A 14,311-nucleotide genomic window follows, 5' to 3' on the forward strand; every position below is an offset into this window, starting at 1 on the left:
AATTTATCGAGAGAGGTTACAACGAACACCTATTGGATCAGAAGATAGAAGATGTCCGAAAAATTGAAAGAAAGGAACTAACCAAATACAAAGATAAATCCAGTGGGAATAACAACAACGAGATCCTGGATGTACCACTAATAACGGAATACAGCGAAAACAGTCGTGTTATCGAAGACATCTTTAGGAAGCATTGGAACATATTGAAGGATGATGACATCCTAGGAGAGAAACTACCTCAACGACCAAAGTTTGTGTACAGAAGGACCAATAACCTGAAAAACAAACTAGCCCCAAGTTTCAAAAAGGTCAAACAATCTGGAATAAAAGACACATTTGGGAAAATAATAAAAGGCTTTTTTCCCTGTCACACATGCAAGGCATGCAAATGTGGCAAAAAATCTACAATGTTCCAATCACACAATAATAAAGAAAAATACAAGATCAAAGACCTAATAAGGTGTCAAGATAAGGACGTTGTGTACCTTCTCCAATGCCCGTGCGGTCTCCAATATGTGGGACAAACGTCCAGACCACTGAGGGACAGGATACGCGAACATCTGCTGTGTATCGAAAAACTCAATAAAGAGACCGCATTGTACAAACATTTCTCAGAAAAACATCAAGGAAACATCAAAACATTGACATATATGGGAATACAAAAAGCACCAAGGAATTGGAGAGGAGGCAACCAGGAGAAAAAACTACTCACTGAAGAGTCAAAATGGATATTTCGCCTTGACTCTCTCTATCCAAGAGGTTTGAATAACAAAGAGGACCTGTCTCATCTACTGAACCTGAACTAAGGATTGGCTTAGAATAAATAAGGCTGCGGAAGAGTACCAGAGCAAACCTAGAGGATCAAAGCGACCCTCCAGATATTATATTTCAGGAAGACAAGACCATCCTGGGAAACTCTTATACATACAACAGTCCCCATCCTCACCTTTTTCCATATCTAAGTAAGAGAATTTGACTACCCTGAGAAAACACTTCATCATAAGAAGAAAAGCATCAGAACTTTTTCCTCTAAAAGAATCATAGTTATAGAAAGGAAATTTATGAATAACGTCACAAATATCCCACATTTATCTGGAGAAAATGAAAGTACAGATGAATAAACATCAGAATTTATGTGTAACACCTCTCCCTTTGTATATCATCTCTAAACCTATCTCTCACACTGTCTATCTAGCCCCAAAACGATTGGACTAGTTAAATATATCAGATTGCTAACTTAAATATTGGATCATCAAAAAGATCGATTACCCTAGGAAACATTTAATTATCCCATTCTACTGTATTAATATTAACCATCACACTTATATATGAGGACACTTAAAAATTCTAATATGTAAAACACCTTAGATGTTAAAAAACTTTATTTATAAAAAATTCTATTGTGTAGAAAACTCTATTGAATATATCAGCTTTAATGAATGGGATTTATGTTCAAAAACTTCCCCACTGATTCCTTTGAAAATTAAAAAGAAAAAAAGAAATAACATAGAGACGACCAGACATGGGTGTTTTAATACCATAACCAAGTGGTCCCTACGTTCGGCCCTCCAATATCCAATAAAGGGGGACAAACGTATTTTGATTGCAAAATCCACTAACACAACATGAGAACTCATAAACAAAGGACAGAACATTTAGTTTATTAGAGAAGAACCATTAACCCAGTCCTCTGAAAAATTAACCGTTAAGTTGGATAATCAGAAAGAAGCTTTAAAAACAGTAATTAGCGATATATATCTAAAAAAAACCTAACGAGAAGATTTATGATATTCAATCCTTTTTTAAAACAGATCTGTGATTATGAAAAAGAATAAAAACAAATGACAAAGCACGGGTTTATTGAAATAATATTGAAAAAGAAACATTAAAACTCCATACATCACAAATCTGTCAGTGCACCTTTTAATCATTTTGATCATGTTAAATACAGCAAAACATTGTAGCAGCACAAAATGCTAAGAATGTACAATGTATAAAGTATGTTTGTATTTTGTTATAACATTGTTATAATATTTTTATTTTTATTTTTATTACGTTGGATGTCTAGCACAGTTTTTATGTCATTTCATGTCAACCATGGCCGGACCGCACAGTGAGATACAACCTATTCGTGATTGACATCACACTGAGAGTAGCATAGAGGTCGCCTTCATGGCTGTCAACAAACTGGGAATGGGAACGAATAAATAAATGAATGGATATAACACACACCCCCTTATGTAATAGGCTGTTAGTGTCCATCTACAAAACCGAGGCTAATAACCAATAGCAATAGGTATAGAGAATACGCCCCATATCTGACCAATCAGATCACAAGAAAATCGGGAGTGAGAACGAAATACTAAACAAAACAAAATACACTAAACTATACATGCCTAAGATACAAGCTCCTAATTTTATTTTGAATAATATAATAGCAACAGATAAGTCCTTTACAAAACGATACTAATCAATTATCGCCACCCGAAACCGGAAGTGGTAAACTCCACTTCCGGTAGTACGAAAAAATGAAAAATTAACAATTGAACAGGGTATAAAAAGACCCAAAGAAGTAGTTAAAACCAGTCTTGATAAAGGTCAATGCATGACCGAAACGCGTCGACTGGTAAGTGATACTCTGATAGGGATTTGTTGTAAAATACGTCTGCACTATTATTGTTCTTGTTTTTTGACAGAAAGGATCAATATTGCAGAAAACTGAACTGACCGATTGGGTCATCACTTAAGAGTCCTATTGCACCTCACATTGGGAGAAATAACACTGGGAGAAAAACCACTGCATCTCATTTGGGACATACAAGTACATTTTTTCATTCTGACATTTTCCATGGCTGTATGACTGTTCACATTTTTTCAGAATACTTTTTCCATTTTTTCAATTATTCAATTTTTATTTTTATTTTTTGCTGTTTTTCTTGGAGTTCGCCATCATGTTATTACACCTGATTTCACCTTTTATGTTTGATTAACACCACACATCTTTAAAGATTGTTAATTGTGTAAAAGATTGTGAGTTTTACACTGTTCTTTTGTCAACGTTTGTTTACACTGTTCTTTCACCATCATTTGGTTGGATATATATATTTTTTTTTCCACACTTGATTTGAACACTCAGTTTGCAGACACACTTAATACAATATTATTTTATTTTCTTCTTGGCACTGTCACTTATATTTTAATTGAAGACAGCCACCCTAGCCAAATTAAACTTTAATACCCATCAGCAGACACATTGATTGTACCAAATTATCCTTCTATTGGAATACAGCTTATCACACTGCTAGACAGTCCACAAGACTGTTCAAGTCAAGCATTGTATATTTATTTTTATATTTTGGTTTTAACTTATTGTAAAATCTTGGATCCTCGATTATATTTTAATGTGTTTAAGGTATATTTTTATATTTTTAATGTATTGAATAAATTATATATTACTCTTAACTTAGACCCGGCCTTTGTCCTTTGGCGCTTTAATAACTCTCTTTCTGAATAGTTACAACTGAGGCATTCAAGTTTCAAAGATAAAGTCAGTACATTTCCAAACAGCTGTCAAAGAAGAATAGGAGGGTGGGGGTGGGGTGGGGGAAGGGTTCATCTATAAGGATGGGAGAGGGGGGGGCAGGGGGGGGATACTGCTGGGGATCGCCTGAGGCGCATGGAGCGAGAAATCTTAAACTCTAACCTGGGGAAGCCATGTGGTGTCGTGTGTGTCTGTCCAGTCTGCCCAAACCATTTCAAAAAGGTCACTTTTGTCCAAACTGTAGAATATGTCCTTTTCCATGGCGTGTAAGTAGGCCATTGTTTTGAGAATATCAGGCCAACGAGGGGGGGGTATTTTTTTCCAGTGCCAGGCAATATTGGTTTTAACCGATGACAGGAGATAAACGCAGAGAATCTGCTGGTGTTTAGGAAGGGTCTGCAGGTTTAGGTGCAGAAGTGCAGTGGCAGGGGTTTTTGGTAGTTGAATCCCTAGAGCAGACAGAGTATGGAAGCAGGTATTCCACAGGGGAGTCAACTTAGGGCATTCCCACCATATGTGAAGCATATTTCCGTGAGAGCCACAGTCTCTCCAGCATTGCGGAGAAGACGTTGAAAACATCTGAGATAGCCGAGCGGGGACTAAATACCATTGGGAGATAACTTTATAATGGTTTCAAACATTGTCACACAATGCAATGATTTTTTGGTTAAGGTGAGGGATCTCTGCCAGGCATCTGCCGGGATTCGAGAGTGAAGAATAGTGTCCCACTTACGTAAGTGTGGTGCCAGGTCTGGGGGCACAGTACCATCCAGCAGGCTATAATGTCTTGAAAGAGGTTTGTGGAGTCTACGTCCTCTTTTCCAAACAGTCTCCCATGGGGTAAGCTGACGTGGAGCAGAGGGATGGAAACCCCAGCTAGAGAGGAAACTCTTGATCCTAGTAAACTCGAATAAGAGGTAGGGTGGGATGTCTGCGCCCGGTCTGTCCTTAGACAACGAGAGACACCCATCCTCGTTAGTCTCTGACCAAAAGTCTGAAACAAGTTTTACACCCAGCCTAGCCCACGTATTGGGGTGAGTTTCTGCTAGACCTGTAAAAAGGCCTGGGATGGAGGTAATCGGGGAGGGGTGCGGCGCGATTAGTTTTCGATGCCGGATCTTATCCCATACTGCCAGGCATTCTAAAACTACAGAGTTATGTATCTGTAGGGTTCTGCGGCAATGGACCGGGGTCCAGATGAGGTCTTTTAGGTATATATCGAACGGTAATGAGGCTTGCTCAACGTCTCTCCATCTGTCTTGTGAGTGAAGGACTCCCCACTGGGAAATGTGCGTAAGCATAGCACCCTCGTAGTACTTTACTATGGATGGGGAGGCCAGACCCCCAAGCTGGACAGGGAACTGCAAAGTTCCGTGGGCTATCCTAGGAGTTTTGTTTTGCCAAATAAATTTTGTGCACTCACTTTGAAACTGCAGCAAAAGGTGAGTGGGAATTCTGATTGGGAGGCATCTGAAAATGTAGGTGAGCCGAGGGAGGAACGACATCTTAAGGGACGCTATGCGGCCCATCCAAGAGATGTTCTTATGATCCCAAACATGTTTTAGCGCTCTCAAGTCCGCCAGGAGGGGTAAATAGTTATCCTTAACCATCTGTTTCAAATCGTTAGAGATTTGGACTCCAAGGTGAGTAATCCCTTTGCTAGACCATTTGAAGTCAAACTGTCTTTGGAGGGCTGTGACATATTTTGGGGGGAAACCCCATATGTAAATTTCCATTTTGGGGGTGTTTAGCTTATAGAAGGAAAGGGAGCCGAAGACCTCAAGGATCTTCAGAAGTCTAGGGATTGTGCGGAGTGGATCTGCAGAGAACACAGTCACATCATCCGCAAACAAGGCGATGTTGTGTTTGGAGCCAGAGAGTGTGATTCCTACTATGTCCCTATCAGTACGTATTGTTTCCGCTAGCGGCTCGATTGCCAGTGCAAACAGAAGCGGAGAGAGTGGGCAGCCCTGCCTCGTGCCATTAAAAATGGGAAATGAAGACGAGTGGAACCCTACCCCCCTAACCGTAGCCGTGGGGCTAGAGTATAAAGCTTGGATCGCGAGGCGAATGTCAGATGGAAATTTAAAGGCGACAAGAGTCTCCCACAGATAACTCCATCTGACCCTATCAAAAGCCTTCTCGCATCCAGAGAGATAACCCGAGAAGGGCTTGTTCATTCTCGTCGATTCGCAGGTAATATTGATAAGGCGCCTAGTGTTATCCGGGCCCTCACGATTAAGTACAAATCCCACCCTGATCTGGGTTGACTAGGATGGGCAGAAGTTTGCATATTCGATTAGCGAGAAGTTTGGAATACATTTTTTATATCAACATTTATCAGCGAGATGGGCCTATAATTGGGGCAGTAGGAGGGTCTTTATTTGGTTTGGGATCATGATAATTTCAGCCTCCCAAGAATTCTCGATTGAAACTACCCTCTTGTCTGGCAGTATTAAAAAATCTAAGGAGGAGCGGGATTAGTTTCTTGACTATAAATTTTTATAAAACTGTGCGGGGGAACCCGTCTGGGCCGGGGGCCTTAAAAGGTTTGAGACCGGGATGACCTGCTTGATTTCCAGCTGGGTAAATGGGTTGGACAATGACTCTTGTTGTTCCGTAGTTAAGGACGGTAAATTTAGGGACTCAATAAATGTTTTAATCTGTTGTGTAGAGGCAGGGGTTTTAACTTCATTGCCCTCAAGGTTGTAGAGTTTAGAATAGTAGTCTGCGAAGCAGTCCCCTATCTGTGAGGGGAGTCTATGAGTCTTGTTGTTGTGAATGATTTGGTGTATGCGGGAAGAACTATTTCGCTGACGCAATTTGTGTGCTAACATAGTGTCGGCCCTATTGCCTTTATAATAAAATAATTGCTTAAGTTTTGTAAGATTTTGCGTCTCAACTCTAAGTGATGAATATGCGCACGTACAGCTGAGATTTGGGAAGTCAGTGCTTCAGAGACGTTAGCTCTGTTGGAGGATTCAAGCAGCCGAAGTTTGCAGTGGGCTTGGGCCAAGGAAAGACCAGCAAGTTTCCTAAGGCGAGCTTGCTTGCGGATGATATAACCTCTGGAAACCGCCTTAATGGCGCCCCAGAGGGTATCATCAGATGTCTGACCGTTGTCATTAAGTTGAATAAGTTCTATGAGATCTCTGCATAGTTCTTCCCTGAAGGGGGTGTCTGCTAAGATGTTGCGTGGGAGGGACCATCTACTTTTATGGAGACAGGGGTCCCTAGTGTGAAGATCTACAAGTACCGGGTCATGATCTGACCATGGGCAGAGGGGGATACTAGATTGGAGTACTGAGTCTAGGGTCGATGCCGAACAGAAAATATGGTCTAACCTAGAATAGGTTTTGTGTACCTGGGAGAAGTGGGTGAAGTCTCTGTCTGTAGCGTGTAGTGATCGCCAAATGTCAAAATATCCAAATTCCGACATGATTGATTTAAAGCGTGTGGAGAGGAGAGTTAGTTGGGGGGTGGTCTTGGTTGGGGATAACGTCTTACGGTCTAGTTTAGTGTCCCAGATCATGTTGTAGTCCCCGCTATTATAACTCTGCCCTGTTTGTGGTGGTCGATTAATCTCAGAATTTTCCTGAGGCAAGTAGGCTGTTGGGGTATTGGGAAGGGTATATTGAAACTAGGGTGTGCGTGGACGTGGTCAAGCTTGCAGATTACTATAGTGTATCTAGCCTGGGGGTCCCTTATTACCTCAATTTCCTCATAAGCTACCCTCCTGTGAATCAGGACCGCAGTTCCTCGAGCTTTTTTTGTGAATGAAGAACATTCTATGGTCGTGTATGAGCGAGAATGAAATCTATGGGGAGCGTCTAACAGCCAGTGTGTTTCTTGCAGAAACACAATATCGGGGATGTGGTGGTTAAGCATGCGAGTGAGTAGGCTCCTTTTGAAAGGAGAGTTTAAGCCCCTGGAATTATGTGTGCATACTCGTAGTCGGGACATGGTTCACTTCTGGCCCAGGGGAGTGGGTGGGCAGTAGGGATATCTGAGAGGCTTAGGTTAAAGGCTTGGAGAGAGGTATGTAGAGGATGGAAGGGAAGAGGGTTATTCAGAATGTAAGGTGGGAATGTACTGACAACACAGGTGGAAATAGTCCACCTAGGTGGAACCCTGGCGTGGGTTAACCTGTAGGGGGGGAGCTAAGGGCAAATGTGTGAGGAGAGCTGGGAGGACCAGCCCCACTCCGCTAGTTAAGAAACTAGACAATGGAGAATAAAACAAGGTGCAATAAAATGTAAACCTGTGGGCCCCCGAGAGGGCGTGACAAAAGCATAATGAACTAAAATGAACACAGGAACCTGATAGGAAACATTGAATACAATAAGCAATCTGCACATACATGCCAACGTAAAACAATAGAATCTGGTAACATATAATTAAAGATTGCATAATTTAGATAATGCGGACCCTACTCAAGGATACTACAAAATAACAACAAAGAGTGAAAATATTGGGGTTAAGTGCATTTTGTAGAATCGTGCTCGTAAAATATATAACAGAGTGAGCTCAGAGGGCTGACATGAAACGACAGAATGTGATGAACGTTGTAAAACACATATTTGAAAGAGCAGAGGTGAGAATATTCTATCGTGTCATGCCCGTCCCATGTAAGACTAGGTGGGCATAAGGGTCTAACATGAAACATCGTGAAGCAATGGACAGTGAAAACACATAAGTCTAACATGAAACAATAGCAAGTAGGCGTATATGAATAAGAAGTCACATTTTTCAGACACTATAGCTCCTACTCCGTTACTTATTAACACATCAATACAAGGTAATGAGAGTGGGGGTAAGCATAGTATATCCTATCAGACCTGCAAAATATAACAGAAGTAGGCTCAGGTTCAGGAGGGTGGAGACTCTAGATGGGTGTCATCAGTAGGCTGTTGTGTTCTCATCCTCTTAGGTCTTTGTTCCTTAACCGACCATTCAGGGGCTGTGACTCTCAGCTTACATTGTACAGCCGGAGGTCCCCATGAGTCTATTGCCATGAGTCCCCATTGGCCAAGGAGAGAAGTCCCTTGAGAAAGAGAGGTCACGATGATTGATTTGTTGTCTTTTGTGATTATTAGTTTAGTAGGGTAACCCCATCTGTACTTAATGTTCTCCCACCTCCGGTGTTGCAGAGTGTGTGCGGATAAGTCGGGCAGCAGTTGTATGTCTTTAAATCTTTCTGATGTTTGCGGCTTCCGAAAGGCCGCCTGCATGAGTCTGTCCTTAAAGATAAAACTGTGGAAGCAGACTATGACATCTCTCGGTTTTTCCTGAGAGACTGTTCTAGGGTGTAGGGCCCTATGGGCCCGTTCCATGGTGTCTGTCAGCCCCTCAGATGGACCCAGGAGTTCTTTAAAGAGTTCTTTCAGGAAGTTTTGAATATCTGCCGGTTGGATATCCTCAGGTATTCCTCTAAACCTTATGTTGTTTCTGCGTGCCCTATCCTCCAAATCGGCTAACTCCAGCTGGCTAATTTGATCCGCAAGAGATTCTGAGTAGGACAATAAATTTGTATGGTCAGTGGCAAGATCGTCCTGTTTTCTTTCCAGGGAGTCTACTCTGTCACCTATCTCAGAGATATCTTTACGGAGTTCAGCATGGTTGCGTTGGATTTCCTTGGTTATGGAGATAGTTTGGTTTGCAAGCATTTTTTTAAGTGTTGCTTCCATTATTAGGTGTTGTGATCTCGCTTGAGGCGTTGGGAACCATCCCCCAGAGACTCAGACTCACTTAAACCTTCATTGGAGTCCTCAGTCTGGTCTTTGGGATGTTGTGTGAAATGATCTAGGACTGTTTTTTTCACAGAACCTGGCGGCTTCGAGTGTCTCCTGGCGTTGTGTGGCATTTTCATAGGAGAAGAGAGAGCCTCAAGCTGAACCAGTGAGCCCGGGTTGGGGGTAAATGAGAGTGCTATTGGACCCGACAGGCTAATGAAAATAAAAAGAGAATAATACACATGCACAATAGTATTACATAACGGAGTAGGGCTAGCCGTCCACCCGTAACCTCTATCTCCCCATAGCGGCGTTTATGGGCAACATACTGCCCCACAAGGCTTTGTATGAATCAAAAGATGCCAACTCAGGTGGAGAAAGAGGCCAGGTGGGCGTCTTATTAATACTACCTTTTTACTTGTAGTGAGGCGCCTCTAAAATTCTTAAGGGGTGTGTGCCCCTCGGACTCGGGGAAGGAGGGATACGACCCGAAGGAAGGGGAAAAGGAGAGTGGTAGTGACCAGCCCACGTAAGCAGGCCGGAAAGGATGAGTCCGAGAGGGGGGGGGTCAGTGATAGAAGGTGATATTAACACACAGATGGGTAACTATGCCCAGGGTACCTGGAACAGTTGCCTCTGCCGGGCAGCGCACAAGGTGGGAGGCGAAACCCGCTCTCACTATTAGTCAAAGGGTTACATAAGTGCGACAACCAGGCAGGAGCAACTGGGGCCCGGAAAGTTAGATATCAAACGTCCTGTGCAAGGAAAAAAGTAAATTATGCAAGGTCACAACTCAAAAATAATATGCAATGAGACACTCCACTCTGAGCTGGGCTGCAGAGAAACAGAAGCTGACGCAGCAGCACAATAAGACACAATTCTATAGCAGTGGCCTCAGTCTGTGAGAACAGTATGAAGTAAGAGCAAGGTTCGCCACCCAGTAGGTGCTGTGCTTAAAGTGACTTGAGAGTGTCCTGGGATGTAACTTTGCAATTGTAATCCTGGGTCCTATTTCTAAACCAGTGAGAGGGTTTGGATTTTGCTGTTAAGGAGATTTAGATAATCTGCAGGGAACCTGTTAAAGAGAGTGAGAAAGTGTTGCTGATGTGGTGCAGCTGTGTGAGGCTCCTTCCTCAGCTGCAGTCTATATTACAAGCCCCTAACAAACGGCCCAAAGGAAATGAATAATCAGGTATCCAGGGTAGTGTCACAGGTTTAATAACTGTTTGGTTAACGTTTCAGTTAAAACACTGTATTATCTTTAGACCAGATTCAGCCACTAAGTGACCTGTTGCTTCCCCTCTGTGTCTTTAAATCAGGGGGAGAATGAGTTTTCGTGAAAAGGGATACAGTTCAGCAGGTTGCTACTTCAGAAAAAACTTAGGCCGTTATTTAGGGCTCTATATGTTGTAGGACTTTGCAGATTCTGGCTTAGGGTTTGGGTTGATTTAAATTACTCTCATACGATCCAGCTATCACACACTCAATCGGGCAGTGAGTTAAAAGAGCTGCGCAACAAGAAATCCAAGATGGCGGAGTTTCGCGCCAATTCTTGTTTAAGGGAGTTAGATGCCCCAAATATGCTCACATTCAAAATGTAATGATGTTAATACCCCTTCATTCAAAGCTTGCACCAGGTTATCACCAAAAGCTAAAACATATGCAGACGATGTGTGGGAAAGACTTGTCACAGTCCTGCTTTATACAAACTGCGTGACCCAATGAATAGAACGGCACTATATGTACCGGGAGACAACCGCAGCCACTGTGGTTCTAATCTTTCTTAACTACCGGAGCCTCTGGCCAGAGGTCTTACCTAGTTTCTGTGTATCTCCGGGTTTTCTAGCTCTCCCAGACAAGATCGCAGGCGGCTGTCTGTGGGTCCGCCCCTCTCCGCCTGAAAGCTGTCTGTGCGGCTGAAGGGACTCTCGGGTCTGGTACAGATGAGGTTTAGATGCCACCCAGAGCGGATCCCCGACCCTCCGGGTGCATATTAAACACTTGCAATGTATGTTTGTAGTATCAGCTTACTTTTCCACTTAGTCCATATTACTGTGCCGGGATAGGGGTTTGCTGCGCCCACAGAGTCGAGTCCGGACTGCAAATGCCACTGCTCACTTTCCTTGCACCTCCCCAAGTTAATAGGGGTTAAAGCTAGACAAAGTCATCTATTTAATAAACTTTGTAAAGCAATTTGCTATCCGGTGTCCGATGAAGGCTTCTTTGTGTCCCGTAGTGGAATAGCTTCAGTGTTTGCCCAAAGAACGACCACTAGTGTTCAGGCCGAAATCTCTAAGCCCCAGCATGTAAGAGCGTATTTCAGCTAAGCAGGGATATGGAACTGCAAATTGTCTGCTCCCAGAAGCATCGTTGTAGGGTAGGACAGCAAAAAATAAAAAAGTAGTAGTCTTATAACTAGGATTATATTAGTTAATTAAGTTTGACTTGCAGAGCTACAGACACACACGTCCGTTCACTCTGCTGGTTAGCTCCGCCCCCCGCGTTATGGCTTTTAACGCAGAAAAAATGTCAATTTCAGCGTAATGGCAGTAACACTGCTATTGCGAGTCGTGTCGGTATAGCTATACGCAAGCATTTTAGCCTGTAACGCAACGTCCATTCCACACTCAAAAAAAATTATGTTTTTGCGTGGGATTTACATAGCGCTGGTATTACAGGTTGTGCGTTCAGGCTTAAATGCTTGCGTTACAGCCTATACCAACACGATCCATATCGCCATCTGAGAGCAGTAGTTATGAGTTTTGTGTAACAAAAATGTTTCACAAAACTCATAACTAAAGTGTTACAAAGTACACTAACACCCATAACCTACCTATTAACCCCTAAACCGCCGCCCTCCTGCATCGCAAACGCTATACTAAACTTATTAACCCCGTATCCGCCGCCCACCCACACCGCAACTATTAAATACATTTATTAACCCCTAATCTGCCGCTCCCAACATCGCCGACACCTAAATTATTATTATTATTATTTTTTATTATTATCGGTTATTTGTAGAACGCCAACAGATTCTGCAGCGCTATAAACAAATGCAGACTACAACAAAACAATTATAGGGATCAAATGGGTAGAGGGCCCTGCCAAGAGTTACACTGTTGTAGTCAGCTCTTAAGAAGGTGATCTACAAACAGCTGGACTTTTCGGCTTACATGCTAAGGGGGTTCAGGGGATAGCAATGGAGGACAGGAACTGGTATAAAGAAAGGTTAGCGTAGGTTGTAAGCATCCCTGAACAGTAGAGTCTTTAGGGAGCACTTGAAGCTTTTAAAACTAGAAGAGAATCTTGTGGAGCGAGGCAGAGAGTTCCACAAGATGGGAGCCAGTCTGGAGAAGTCCTGTAAACGGGAGTGTGATGAGGTGACAAGAGAGGAGGAGAGTAGGAGGTCATGAGCAGAGCGAAGGGGACGGGAGGGAGAGTATCTGGAGACAAGGTCTGAGATATAGGGGGGAGCAGTGCAGTTGAGGGCTTTGTATGTCAGAGTGAGAATTTTGTGTTTGATCCTAGAGGCAAGAGGAAGGCAGTGAAGGGATTGGCAGAGAGGTGCAGCAGATGAAGAGTGACTTGTAAGGAAGATGAGTATGGCAGAGGCATTCATTATGGATTGTAAAGGAGCTAGGCGGTAGGTGGGGAGACCAGAGAGGACAGAGTTGCAGTAATCAAGGCGGGAAAGGATGAGAGAGTGGATTAAAATCTTAGCTGTGTCTTGTGTCTCTAATTTTAGAGATGTTTTTAAGGTGGAAGCGGCAGGCTTTAGCCAATGACTGAATGTGAGGAGTGAAAGAAAGATCTGAGTCAAATGTGACCCCGAGACATCGGGCATGCGGGGTAGGGGTAATGATGGAGTTGTCGACAGTTATAGAGAGATTGTGGGTGGTGAGTTTAGAAGAAGGGGGAAAAATAAGGAGCTCCATTTTGGAGAGATTTAGCTTGAGGTAGTGAGAGGACATCCAGTTAGAGATGTGAGAAATAAAGTTATTAACCCCTAATCTGCCGCTCCCGACATCGCCGACACTAATAAAAGTTATTAACCCCTATTCCGCCGCTCCCCGACATCACCGCCACTATGTGTGTGTATTGGCTGTTCAAATCAGCCAATAGGATAAGAGCTACTGAAATCCTATTGGCTGTTCAAACCAGCCAATAGGATAAGAGCTACTAAAATCCTATTGGCTGTTCAAATCAGCCAGTAGGATTTCAGTAGCTCTCATTCTATTGGCTGATTTGAATTTGAAGAATCATTCCAGCCAATAGGATTGCAAGGGATGCCATATTTAATTGCGTTCCTTAAATTCACTTTTCAGTGTACAGCGGCAATCGTACAAAGAGGATCCTCCACGCTCCATGGTTCCGCAGTAGCCGGTCTTCAGTTCCGCGGTCCTGGATGAAGATAGAAGAGGTCGCCGCTTGGAAGAAGACTTCACCGCCGGACTTCAGGAACCGTGAGTACCTATCTGGGGGTTAGAGTTAGACTTTTATTTAATTTTATTTTTTTTTTAGATTAGGGATTTGGGTGCTGAAAAAGAGCAATGCCCATACAAATGCCCCTTTAGGAGCAATGGGTAGTTTAGGATTTTTAAGTTTTAGGTTTTTATTTTATTTTGGGGGGTTTTACTGTTAGAGGGAGGACTTAGTATTTTTTAAGGTAAAAGAGCTGTTTAATTTAGGGCAATGTCCTACAAAAGGCCCTTTTAAGGGCTATTGGTAGTTTAGTATTTTTATTTTTGGGGGGGTTTATTTTCATAGGGGTTAGGCTTATTTTTTTATTTTTTTAAATTTTGGTTATTATTTTATGTAATGTTAGACTTTTATATTTTCTGTAATTTTAGCTTAATTAGTTTTTATTTTATTTTAATTGTAATTTAGGATTATTTTAATTTATGTAATGGGGTTAATTTAGGGGGTGTTAGGTTAGGGGGCTTAGTGATCCGTTATTTGCGTTGTGGGGTTTGGCGGTTTAGGGGTTAATAGATTTATTAGGTTAATTGCGATGTGGGTTAATGGCGGATTAGGGGTT

At 42.5% G+C, this 14,311-nt stretch overlaps 1 protein-coding gene across 5 annotated transcripts in view; it reads left to right on the top strand.

The window, feature by feature from the left end:
* The window catches only part of LOC128661204 (cytochrome P450 2C20), a 262,287-nt gene that overhangs the window by 87,211 nt on the left and 160,765 nt on the right, over positions 1-14,311 (top strand). Inside the window, exon 1 of one of the 5 annotated variants that reach the window (XM_053715460.1) lies at positions 2,749-2,821. The exons of 3 other annotated variants lie outside the window; for them this stretch is intronic. The gene's annotated coding sequence lies outside the window, so the exon portion shown is untranslated. Of the gene's footprint in view, positions 1-2,748; positions 2,822-13,661; positions 13,737-14,311 lie in introns of those variants that run through there. One more of the 5 variants, XM_053715459.1, reaches the window with a different exon arrangement.

The sequence above is a fragment of the Bombina bombina genome, chromosome 5 (genome assembly GCF_027579735.1).
Source record: "Bombina bombina isolate aBomBom1 chromosome 5, aBomBom1.pri, whole genome shotgun sequence".
Taxonomy (NCBI): domain Eukaryota; kingdom Metazoa; phylum Chordata; class Amphibia; order Anura; family Bombinatoridae; genus Bombina; species Bombina bombina.